The sequence below is a fragment of the Gekko japonicus genome, unplaced genomic scaffold (genome assembly GCF_001447785.1).
Source record: "Gekko japonicus isolate JY-2015 unplaced genomic scaffold, Gekko_japonicus_V1.1 scaffold621, whole genome shotgun sequence".
Taxonomy (NCBI): Eukaryota; Metazoa; Chordata; class Lepidosauria; order Squamata; family Gekkonidae; genus Gekko; species Gekko japonicus.
The window spans coordinates 65,169-77,919 of NW_015173692.1; positions in this window are offsets into that span (position 1 = coordinate 65,169).

A 12,751-nucleotide genomic window follows, 5' to 3' on the forward strand; every position below is an offset into this window, starting at 1 on the left:
ATCTCTTCCCCTTCCCTTTTTTTTTTTAAGCGAAAAACCCCCCCCTTTTTAGGGGGCTAAAAAAACCTTTTTTAAAAAAAAAAAAGAAAGCAACAGGTGGGACTCTTAATCTTTATTCCCTGAAAGGCACTGAATCCATTAGGGTTTATTGTGAATTATTACAGACTTCCCATTTCCATAAATCATGAGAACTAAATCCAGTGCAATAACACATGGTTTTATTTTCTTTGGATAGGAGAGCACTGGAGACTTGTGGTGTCTTGTAATAACTTTTGTTTTATTTCCAAATATACAACCAGAACCTATTGGAAGAAAATAGACAGTCCATCAGCAGGTAGTACAACTACTTATCCTGCTTCAGGGTCCCTCAGGCAACAGTACAAATTCCAGCAAACACCCCACCAGGCCATGCCCAGACTGACGAAACTCAAAATTCACCATACCTGTGTCTGTCCTAAATTCAAAATCGACAATCACTTTCTTTTCTCCTACACAAACACAACCATACAGAGAGCAACATCTCCTTATCATGACTGCTCCCTGATTATGTATCCACCAATCATCCCTAAGTATAAGCAAGCAATAGAACTTAACAAAGGGTGGTCACCTAGCAGCTGTAATTTTTTTTCTTTTAAAAGCCCATTTGTCTCTTTGTGGCTTTTATGTAAATTTCTTTATACATTAAAGTTCAAGATCTTCTGTTCTTCAGTTAAAAGCCAAGAGAAACAATCAAGACACAATATTATAATGTGCAATGCTGAAATGTGTAGGAAAAGAAACTGTTTGACAGATCCAGTATTTTACTTTTCACCCCAATATGTCTTTAAATTCCTATAAATTTGAAGCTATTAAGACGATAATTCCGCTCCCTCTCAACACAATAAGAAAAAAGAGCTATCATATCCTACATGATAACTGAACTGGCATTCAAGCAAACAATTACAGGAGAAGCTAATAGATCTATTCTCCCTTTTCCCATATTTCTTTAGTCACCTGTAAAGCAGAGGCTCATGAATCACCACCAAAGTAAGAGCCGTGAGTTCCAGATCCATGTACGACTCATCCATATCATCATGGGGAATAGATGATATCCTAAATCTGAAAAGAAAAAACTGGTTCTATGCATAGCCTGATGCACAATCCAGCCTTACAGGCTTGTATCTGAATTTGTCTGAACTTGCAACATCCCATTCTGTGTATGCACAGGACAGATAAAAGAGGAGGGATGAATGGTTCACAATTCCCCCTCTTGCTTCTCATGTGAACACTGGAAGCTTCTCGAACCCCTGCAATGAAATTCAGTCCCTGGGTGGAGAAGTAGAAATGGTCATATAATCACAAGCCATCCAGTTCCACTTTACGTAATTAACACTATGAGATGCTATGCAATTTATGTCCGGTGAGTTGGAATAAGAGCATGCAATGCCTAGTATATTTTGTCTCTATGTTTCTGACAATGAGCATGGCAGTCACCCTAGCACTATCCCTCAACTGCCATACCAGAACATCCTGCCACGTTTGTGCTAGGAAAAGAGTGCTGTTATGCAAAAACAGAAAAACAAAAGAAAAGATTACTGCTACAGCTGTTCATGGAGCTGCCCTTTAAAACATCTCAGAAATTCCAGTGTTATCTGTGAATCTAGAGTCTTATATTTTAACTAGCAGTAAAGCCTGTTGTGAAAGCAATACAATGAGATCTAGAAAGAGGCTCTGGGGCAGTGCTCTGGCTTTGGGCAAACAGTGTCATTTTGCTGTGGTGACCTCAGCAGGGTATAATGACAGAGTCCACTGTTTTCTCCAGAGGAACTGATCTCTGCTACCTGAAGAGCAGTTGTAATTGTGAGTGATCTGTAGCCCTCACCTGGAGATTGGCAGCAATTGTTACCCAGGACAAAATGGCTGGTTTGGAGGGTGTAGTCTATGGCATTCTACCTGTCTGAGGTCCCACCCCTCTGCAAACCCCACCCTCTCCAGGCAGCAGAAGCCTCCGGTCGCCCGCTCCCTTCCCCTCCCCCACCACCGACTCCTGGGCCGGCAACTGAAGGCCGGGTCCCTTCCCCCCCACTCACTCCAGGGCCGGCAACGGGATGCAGAGGCCTCCGGCCACTGCCGCCATTCCCCCACCCCCTCCCACCCTCACCCACTACTGTTTACCTTACCACCATCCAGCCTATGCGTTCGTTACAGAATGTATATTCCCAAACATTCCAAAGTATGAATGTCAGTCTTCAGAGACATTACATGTCAGTGTTTGATTTTAAAAAAAAAAACCTTATGTTTCATATGCAAATAGGAAGGGTTTTTTTTAGACGTTCTGAAAAAAACATCTGCTGTACACAGCACTTTTTGGACCCCAACATTAGAGGCTACTTAGAACAGACAAAAAAAGATACTTCTTTCAACAGCTGGAATAATTATGTGATTATACCAGAAAATGCTTCATTAACACTGTACACAACATTTCCTCCAATTTTGTTTTCAGTTACGTACTTTATTGTGCATTAAAATATTGCTGTAAATTTTAACCAGAACGTATTCATAAACTGCAACAGAAGAACATTTTTATTCCAGTTTTTTTTTTTTTAAGTTTCATAGATCCCCAAAATAATTCTCTGTAGAGGATGAACACAGATGATTTTGCTAGTTTCTTCCTAGGGTTCTCCGACATTTCCATTTCCTAATCTTGTAAACACTTCCTTTATAATATGATCCATTGAATAGGTAATGACCTTTAATTCTGGTCAAAGTGCACAGTATTGGGTTGCAGGACTTTGGCCCATTGGGTAGCAATGGCCGTTTCCTTGAGTGGATGACCACAGTCCCCCACTTTCTGGGGCTTCTGGCCACTGCTGGCCAGCTGGCTGGGGGGAAACCCCTCCCCCAAATAGCAACGTCACACGGTTACTTCCCCAATGCGATGACATCACACAGAAGTGACGTCATCACATCGGGGATGTTATGCAACGACACTCTGGTTTTTGGACAAAACTGTAAGGTTTGACGGCAATTTTATCATAGAGTTTTGCCCTCAAACCAGAGCACTGATGAGCAATGCTGTTTGGGGGCAGATCCCTGCCTTACTCCCGGAATGCCCCCTCCCACCCCCTGCTGGCGTGTCATGAAGACATGGCAACCCTACCTTAAAGACATTCATTAACTGGTTGAGTCACTGCTCATTTCTATCCCCTCTGCATGAAGAGGTGAGCTGTGAACCAAAGGGCTAAGCAAACAATGTATATTATAAAAGTACAAATATTTATTAGGGTGTACACATGTTAAAACATATACTGATAAAAATCTTTATCTAAGTATCAGACTTATAAAAACTTATCAAATACTAATACATATGATGGGTAAACACTTTCCTACTGAAGACCAAACACGTTTCGGCCCTAAGGGCCTTCCTCAGTGGTCATTATCAATATAGTATAGCCACACATTCATAGACCTGTATGCAAGATCTTAAGTACTCATATATTAAAACCAGATGTTGTTTCCTGAGATTATAAAAAGAAAAAAGAAAAATAGGGGGGGGAGAGAAACTTCATTATTACGTCCAAATGTATATAAAATCATTATTGATTGAAAAATGATTCTTTCAAAGATAAAATTACCTTATATATTTGTAATTGTATTACTGGTATTAGTGATGGGGCATAAGTATAGATCCTGGAAGTTGGCAACCATCAGCCAACCTTTATCTGCCTGTCTGTCTTAAGTTTTACAACCCCCACCCCACCCACAGCCTCTGCCTAGGTTAAGGGCAGCTGACATCATTCTCCTCTTCCCTATGAGGTATGTTATGCAACTGAAAATCCCAACTGCCTTGCGGGGGGTGTGTGAGTTTGAGGTGTGGAATGGAGTGTAGTCCAATCAGCTTCCATATGCAAATAACCTTGGAACGCTGGGCGGGACTGCACAAAGCAGCCAGTCAACCCAGCCAGTCTCTTCTGAGTGGCAGTTTTTCCGGCCTAACACTAAAGGGGCCAAATTTAGAATGTTCATATAGAATGTTCTTACTCAATTATATATAAGGAGAGATAAAGTATGTAATAAAAAAGAAAAGAAATCCCAGTAGGTGCAGAATGTCACAGCCTGAGTACTCTAAGGCACCAAAGGAACCCGTTCATGCATTCTGCAAACACTCCACTGGTTACTGGGTTCAATTCAAGGTAATGAGCATCACCAAAAAAACCTGTTAAGAATCTTGGAGCCACATACCTGCAGGATGGCCTATCCCACTATGCTTAGCCATGACAACTTCACTCATCCAAGCAAAGCCTTCTAAATGTGCCACCCTGCAAATGGATAACAGCAGCTGCCTGTTCACACGCATTCTCAGTGCTGGCTGCTGCCTTTTGGGCCAGTCTGCATGAGGAGATTAGAAAGGCTCTCCCTCTTCTGCCTGGCTACAGAATGTGCACAACAGTAATGTTCAAGAGGGCATTTTCAAATAAATATTAGAACTGTAGCAGAACGGAACAGACCAGAAGGGCATCTTGATAATAAAACAGGATTATAATCTTCTGCCGTGATTATTATAGGTATTACCTGCTTTTACCGCATTGTTTTATACCTTGTAATCAACCTTATTATTTATAGCCAACCTTGTCTTAGATAGTTTGTTGTTCGTGTTGTTCTCTAATTCTGCAATTAAGATTGCCAACCTCCAAGTAAAGCCTGGAGATCTCCTAGAATTACAACTGATCTCCACTCAGAGATTCCCCTGGAGGAAAAGGCTGTTTTGGAGCGCTGAGGTAGCGCCCATCCTCAAATCCCACCCTCCCCAGGCTCTAGCCCCCAAATCTCCAGGTATTTCCCAACCCAGAGTTGGCAGCCCTATCTGTAATCCTACTCCTATTGCATTATTCATTTGTAGTCTTACACTGTCTGGTTACATGTTTATATCCTGTGTGCAAGGGTGGCAGCCCCACACCCACCTGCACCAGAGGAGGCACCAGCAGGGGACAGCCCCAACAGGGTATCACTGAGGCAGGCAGCCAAACCAGAGGCTGTGGGGAAGGCAGCAAAAATGAGCTCATGCCTGGAAAGGCACCACTAGCAGCTTCAGAGCCTGGCAGGCCCAGCTCCTGCCTCAGGAGGGAGGTGAGACTCAGGCAACAGACTGCGGCTAGGAACAGGCTAGAGGAGAGGGCCAACAATAGCTGGGGCCTTTTGGGACCTTCGCAGGGCAGGCAAGTAGAGCAGCCTCTTAAAGCAGGGCAGGGCAGGAGAAGGGAAGGTACAGCCAAGGAGGCTATTGGCTGAAAATCCCTTCCCACACCATGGGCCCACTTCTGAAGAGAGGGCATTGGGGAAAGGTCAACCCACCCACCCCCAGTAATCCTTTATTAGGCTGGCCCGGGAAAAGCCAAGGAGGAAGGACTGGGCTTTTGCCAAGATACCAAGGGAGAGGCACCTGCCAAGAGCAAGAGAGGGAGCAGGATGGAAGTGAACACCTCTCCTCACCCTGAGGTTCTTCTTGGGCATGGCCTGGAAAAAGTGGGACTCTGAAGGGTGCTACAGCATACAGCCCCAGACTCCATCCCCATGCCAGCAGAGATTGACACTGTAATACACTTTGACTGCCAGTGAGAAAGACAGCCTATAACCAAAGTAAAACAAACAAACAAATAAAGGAACTGGAAACGTCAGTTTGTGCTGGGACAAAGGATTGCTTTTACAGTTGAAAGTAGGCATTGTGATACGTGCTAGCTCCTTTTTTTGCCAAGTACTGGTACTGAGATGGACACTGCCATATTTCCCACAAGCCGCTGCTCTGCCCTCGCACTTCCCTTTACCCCAATTACATTAGTCAATTTCCCACTACTTGCTGCACGGTGCAGCTTTGCCCAATTTACCCCATGTCTACTCAATCCTGTTTTTTGAGGATCGAGTAGATGCGGGGGAAATTGGGCGAAGCTGCAGGGCAAAATGTGGCCGCGCAGCAAGTAGTGGAAAATCGACTGATGTAATTCTTAATTCTTAATTATTCTTTTGTTCCTCTATCCCTTGACCTTAAAAAAAACACAATTTCCCTCATGTCCCAGATTCAGGTAGGTAGCCGTGTTGGTCTGAAGCAGCAGAACAAAAGTGTGCATGCACACAAAAGCTTATACCCAGAATAAAACTTTGTTGGTCTTAAAGGTGCTCCTGAACTCCAACTTTGTTCTTTCCTCATGTCCCAGTTATTCTTTACAAACCTCTCAAGAGTTTAAAAGCTATCACTGCTTTGAATACAGAACAGAAAAATATTGAATTTTCCTATTCTGCATCCAATGCAGTGATATCTTTTAAACTCTTGAGAGGTTTGTAAAGAATAACTGTAAAGAATATATATATTCTTATATAAAGAATATATATGTGTGTGTGTATACACACGCACACACACAATAAAATATGAAGTGGGGGGATCTCCAACTCTCCAAAGTCCCAGCCCAGAGCAAAAGAATTTTTTTCAAAAACATAATAAGAAAAATTGTTAGAAGTGCTTTTTATGTGTGTATATATATACACATACACACACACATACACACAGGATATATAGCTTTACTTTATGAGACAAGCCATAATGAAACTCAAGTGGTTTAGTATTTCCTTATTAATTCAATACAGTTGTGTGATGTGCATTTTTAAACTGGAAAAAAGCTATTTCTATGCATAGCCTGAGCCACTACCCAGCTTTATTGGGTAATGGATCTTGCTGAATTTGTAACTCCTCATGCAATGCATGGTTTCTTAAAAGTATGTTCCACTGAGTTCAACACAGCTTTGTTCCAACTAAGTACGCATGGGATCTCGTGCATTTTACCCCAGTGTATGCTTTCCCAGGAGTCGTAAAAACAGTCCCTCCAAAATGAACAGACCCTCAAATTTAGACCATAAAGTTGTCATATTTTGCTACTACCCTAACATTAGCTGTCCTTATTTTCAGTATGGAAACAATTACAATGCGCTTTAAGGGTTACAGTATTTAACCTCAGTCCAGTAAATAATGTTCAGTGGCACAAAAGAACATGCATTAATGAAATGAAATGATCCTTTTGAAATATCAGCATAATGATATTGTCAATATGAAAAGTACCCGGAGAGAGACGTCAGCAGTACCCTTCCTACTAATTGCAAGAACTGCTCCCATACCAATAAGTTTCTACAACATACGTGCAGTGCTCATACATGCACAAGCATATGGTGAATGTGTGTATGCACCTTCAAAGGATGCTTTCTGCTAATTTGAGATTACATTCAATTCCTCATTACTGAAACTTGCATCAAATCAGTGTCAGGTTATTTTGGAGAAAATGATTTACAAGCTTCCAGCAGAGCACTAATGTAAACAAGATAATAAGCAGTTGTACATAACAAGTCAATCTGCATTCAGTTGTTCTAAGGAATGGTTGACTCCTTGCTTTGAAATCACTAAAGGAATAATAAATTGCTTAAAATAAGAACAGTGCAATGGACTTGCGAGAGAAAGAAGCTCCCACTGAAAGCACAGACAAGATCCAACTCTGTGTCGTCTGTTCCCAGAGTCTGATATATATGTGTGTGTGTACCACACACATTCGTTCATTCATCCTTGCTAGTTTTGTATCCAGGTTCTTCTTTAAGCAGTATTCAATGGTGAATCAGGTGAAGGGGTGGGTGAATGTAGACTGATGGAGGAACTTTCAAGGGCTTAGCATGAGAGGAACACACTCTAGAGTGGATGATTGCCTCTGCAAGGGACAAGAAGCAGCTCAAGTGGAAAGAAGGACTAGGGCCAAAGGAGAGAGAAGCAGGGTCTGGTGTGTGGGCCCAAACTGTAGCAGTGGGATAGGGTTAGGTTTGGTTATAAAAGGGAGAGGCAAAATCCAACACAGAAGAGAAGAGAAGAGAAGAGAAGAGAAGAGAAGAGAAGAGAAGAGAAGAGAAGAGAAGAGAAGAGAAGAGAAGAGAAGAGAAGAGAAGAGGATATTGGATTTATACCTCGCCATTCACTTGGAGTCTCAGAGCAGCTTACAAACTTCTTTCCCTTCCCCTTCCCATAACAGACATCCTGTGAGGTAGGTGGGGCCGAGAGAACTCTTTCAAGAACTGCTCTTTCAAGGACAACTCTGCCGGAACTATGGCTTGCCCAAGGTCATCCAGCAGCTGCAAGTGGAGGAGTGGGGTATCAAACCCGGTTCTCCCAGATGTCCATGCACTTAACCACTACACCAAACTGACTCACTGTCAAACTGTGGGGAAAAGGGACTGGAAGTGGCTTGCCCAAATATGGCTATGACCTCAAGATAAGATCATGCACATGATGATGACAGGCAACATCAGCCCAGCTAGTGCCATATCCACATTCAGTGAGGGCAGGGAAGGTGTTGTGTGGCAAAAAGCTCACAGAGAAGATTGGGGGTCAATGATTAAATGTCTGATCACTGTTGAATGCCAGTTTCTCTGTGAGGCAATGCTCCCTGGGCTCTCTAGATAGCATACCTGGATTTTGTCTGCTGGCCAGAGAATCCTTACACCACATTTGCTCAGCTTGCATGCACAAAATGGAGGTTGGAAAGACAAGCCTTAGAATCCAACATGTTCAAAGTGGAGGCTGTGAGGAAATATGCCTCTGAAGATGGCACTCAGGGCAAACAGAAAAAATGTTACAAGAAGGCCAGCTTTTGCTGGACACTATCAGTCTTCATTGACACTGAAGCCCCAATGCAGGCTTAGTGGGAGGATTAGAAGAGTGGAGCATGCAGCACCCACACTAAGTAATAGCATCATTTGCCAGCATCAGTGTTCAGGTTCAGAATCCAATCTGATGGGAGAGTTTCTGAGCAGGAACCTACACCATATCTCCCCACAATATGCCTGATACCCTTTTTAAAAAACATGTCAACTCTGGAAGGAGCTGGGGGTAACCATGGCTCCCTGCAGCATGGATTCATGAGGTCTATATGATCAAGAAATGAGATATGCAAGTTGCAAGGCATACACATAATGCACAATGGTGCACATCCTAAGGCTGTATACTGTATGAAGTGTTACTGTGCTCAGAAACAGTGTACCTTCTGATTGCTTTGTTGTTGTTGTTCAGTCGCACAGTCCAACTCTTCGCGACCCCATGGACCAGCTCCCGCCAGGCCCTCCTGTCTTCCGCTGTCCTCTGAAGTTGGCTCAATTTCATGTTCGTTGCGTCGATGACACTGTCCAACCATCTCATCCTTTACCGTCCCCATCTTCTTTGACCTTCAATCTTTCCCAGCATCAGGGTCTTCTCCAGTGAGTGCTCCCTTCTCATTTGGTGGCGAAAGTATTTGAGCTTCAGTTTCATTATCTGGCCTTCTAGGGAACAGTCAGGGTTGATTTCTTTTAGGATTGACTGATTTGATCTTCTTGCAGTCCAAGGGACTCTCAAGAGTCTTCTCCAGCACCATAGTTCAAAAGAATCTATTCTTCGGCGCTCGGCCTTCCTTATAGTCCAACTCTCGCAGCCATACATGACTACTGGGAATACCATTGCTTTGACCATGCGGACTTTTGTTGGCAGGGAGATGTCTCTACTTTTTATCATGCTGTTTAGGTTCGCCATCGCTCTCCTCCCAAGGAGCAGGCATCTTTTAATTTCATGGCTGCTGTCACAGTCTGCGGTGATCTGGGATCCCAGGAACGTGAAGTCTGTCACCACTTCCACGACTTCCCCTTCTATTTGCCAAGGAGTGATGGGGCCGGATGCCATGATCTTAGTTTTTTTGATGTTGAGCTTCAAGCCCAGTTTTGCGCTCTCCTCTTTTACTCTGAGCAGGAGGCTCTTTAGGTCCTCTTCACTTTCTGCCATTAGAGTGGTATCGTCTGCATATCTGAGGTTGTTGATCTTTTCCCCAGCAATCTTAATTCCCGCTTGTGATTCATCCAGGCCAGCATTTCGCATGATGTACTCTGCATATATATTAAATAAGCAAGGTGACAATATACATCCTTGTTGTACTCCTTTTCCTATGCTAAACCAATCAGTTGTTCCATATACGGTTCTAACTGTTGCTTCTTGGCCCTTATACAGGTTTCTCAAGAGACATGTGAGGTGGTCTGGTACTCCCATCTCTTTAAGGACCTGCCATAGTTTGTTGTGATCCACACAGTCAAAAGCTTTAGCATAGTCAATGAAGCAGAAGTAGATGTTTTTCTGGTACTCTCTTGCTTTCTCCATAATTTAGCGAATGTTGGCAATTTGATCTCTAGTTCCTCCACCTCTTCGAAACCCAGCTTGTACTTCTGGCAGTTCTCTATCCATGTACTGTTGAAGCCTAGCTTGTAGGATCTTGAGCATGACCTTGCTAGCGTGTGATATGAGTGCAATTGTGCGATAGTTTGAACATTCCTTGGCATTGCCCTTCTTGCTAGAAGCCAATAAATCCTATTTGAGCTAGATGGACATTTAAGCTTTCCTAGCTTCTTCAAAGAAGAAGTGGACAGCAAAGGATGAGATGGTTAGACAGTGTTATCGATGCAACGAACATGAAATTAAGCAAACTCCGGAGCAAACGGAAGACAGGAGGACCTGGCGTGATGTGGTCCATGGGGTTGTGAAGAGTCAGACTCGACTGTGCAACTGAACAACAACAACAATAAGCAAGACAATTGCTATGCCGCAAGACAAAGCTATGCTGCAATTGGAAATCATAAATCAAAATTCATTTTAGAGGCTTGGAAAGGGAGGGAATGACTTTCTGCCCCAATTTCCCTTTCCTCCATGCTTTTCTTCATCTTTCCTTCACGTTGCTTCCAAATGATTTCATGTGCCGTCTTCCCAATCAAAATCTCACCTAATCAGTGACTCATTCCCATTCCTTCAGTTGGTTTTAAAGTACAACACATCAGTGTGATACCAGCTGATCCTAATCAGAAAGCTTCCTGCTCTCTTCAGCAGAAGCCTATTGTCATTATCCCTTCTATCAGAGCCCTTCATTTCCTGTATTATCTCTCCAGGTGCCTTATGAGAAGGCCTTAGCCGCTTTTAGAGATATAAACCCATGATTCTCAAAATGCAAGGTATCAAAATCAAATATTGAAGACATCAGGTAAAATTCTTCGTAATGCATGAGCTTTTTTCCCTAGCAACTGTGAAAAGTCTCTACACATGCTTGTAACTGATTTGGAAAGCTATGGAAATGTTGTCCCCACTTCTTCCAGCTTTCATGGTCAGAGAAGTAGGCAGAAGACAACCCTCCCGCTCTCACATCACTTCCCCCACTGCTCTCCTTTAAAGTGACATTGTGCTGCTGAAGAAGGAAAGGTGGGAAACAGGGTTAAAGCTCTCAGAATGAATGCCCACAGGTGCCTGACAATTGTAATTCTCACTTCCCTGCTAGTTGTTATTCAATAGTCGAAAAGAAAATCTGCAAGGAATGCATAATGCTCTTTACTGGGGGCTCAAGCAAGACTCAAGGAGCTGCGGTGGCTCAAGTGGTTAAGACGCTGAACTGCAGGCTGTGGACGGTCAGTAGTTCAGCGGTTCAAGACCCGGGTGCCGCAAGACAGGGTGAGCTCCTGTCTCTAGTTCCAGCTCCTGCCAACCTAGCAGTTCGAAAGCAAGAAATTGCAAGTAGATAAATAGGTACCACTTCGGGGGGAAGGTAATAGCGTTCCGTGCGCCTTGGTGTTTAGTCATGCTGGCCACATGACCACGGAAACGTCTTCGGACAGCGCTGGCTCTTCGGCTTTGAAACGGAGATGAGCACCGCAACCCTAGAGTCGGATTTGACTGGCTTTCGAGCAAGGGAACCTTTACCTTTACTTTACCTTTACAAGCAAGACTCAGCTGTATTAGACAACATTCTCACCCAACAGCAAGGGCTTTACTGAACATAAAGAACAAGTAAAACACACCAAGAACGGTGGGGAAAGAAGAGGACTTCCTCTAGCTCCTGTCCTTGCTTCTGCGGCTGCTCCAGCGTTGACATGATAAAAACAAACTCTAGTGTGAATTAAATACATAATCTTGTTAGGAGAAATAACATCTGGTTTGCCTTGTTCACAGTCCCCAGGAGGTTAATTTGCTTGATTCTCTGCAGTAATAGAAAAGACATGCATTTGAAAAACTATCTGCAAAATGAGCTAGGTAGTTACAAAGGTAGCAACAACACTGAGTGATCGGTCAAAAATCGACATTTCAAAGGCTTCAGTGGCATACAGCTATCTCTGCTTGCCAGCAAGCAGTGACAGGCTGCAAATGGACTTGGCAGAGTGCTGCCTCTTAGGAGTGCCAGCCCTTCTAAGTCTCTCTCCCACCCCCTCATTCTTTACACTGGAGTCCTTGTCATATTACACTGTGTACATAACCCCAGTGTAGTAGAAATGTGCCCTAGGAGACCAGTCTGCAGAATAAAGATGATTCTTTTTTTTTTAAGGCTATTTCTGTAGATGCAAATGCAAACACAGAGAGATCTGCTGAACAAGAATCTGAATTCCAAAGGCACAATGGCAGATGTTGACATACTAATACTGATGTTATAGCCTCCTATATAAGAAATTGGGGGGGAGGGGGAGAGCAAACCATGGGGATATAAGTAATATTTTCTGTGCCCTATTCTTATGTCATTTCACAAAATCAGCTTGGGGCAAAGGGGAAAAACACCTTCTCTACACAGGAAAGCTTCATCGACTTTGTAAGATGATCGTCGTTCCTGAAGCTAAACTACATCCCCTTGCACACCTTTGTATGCTGGTATCCAGATTTACCTCATGAGCTAAATATTTAGTTTGCTATGCATACAAGATG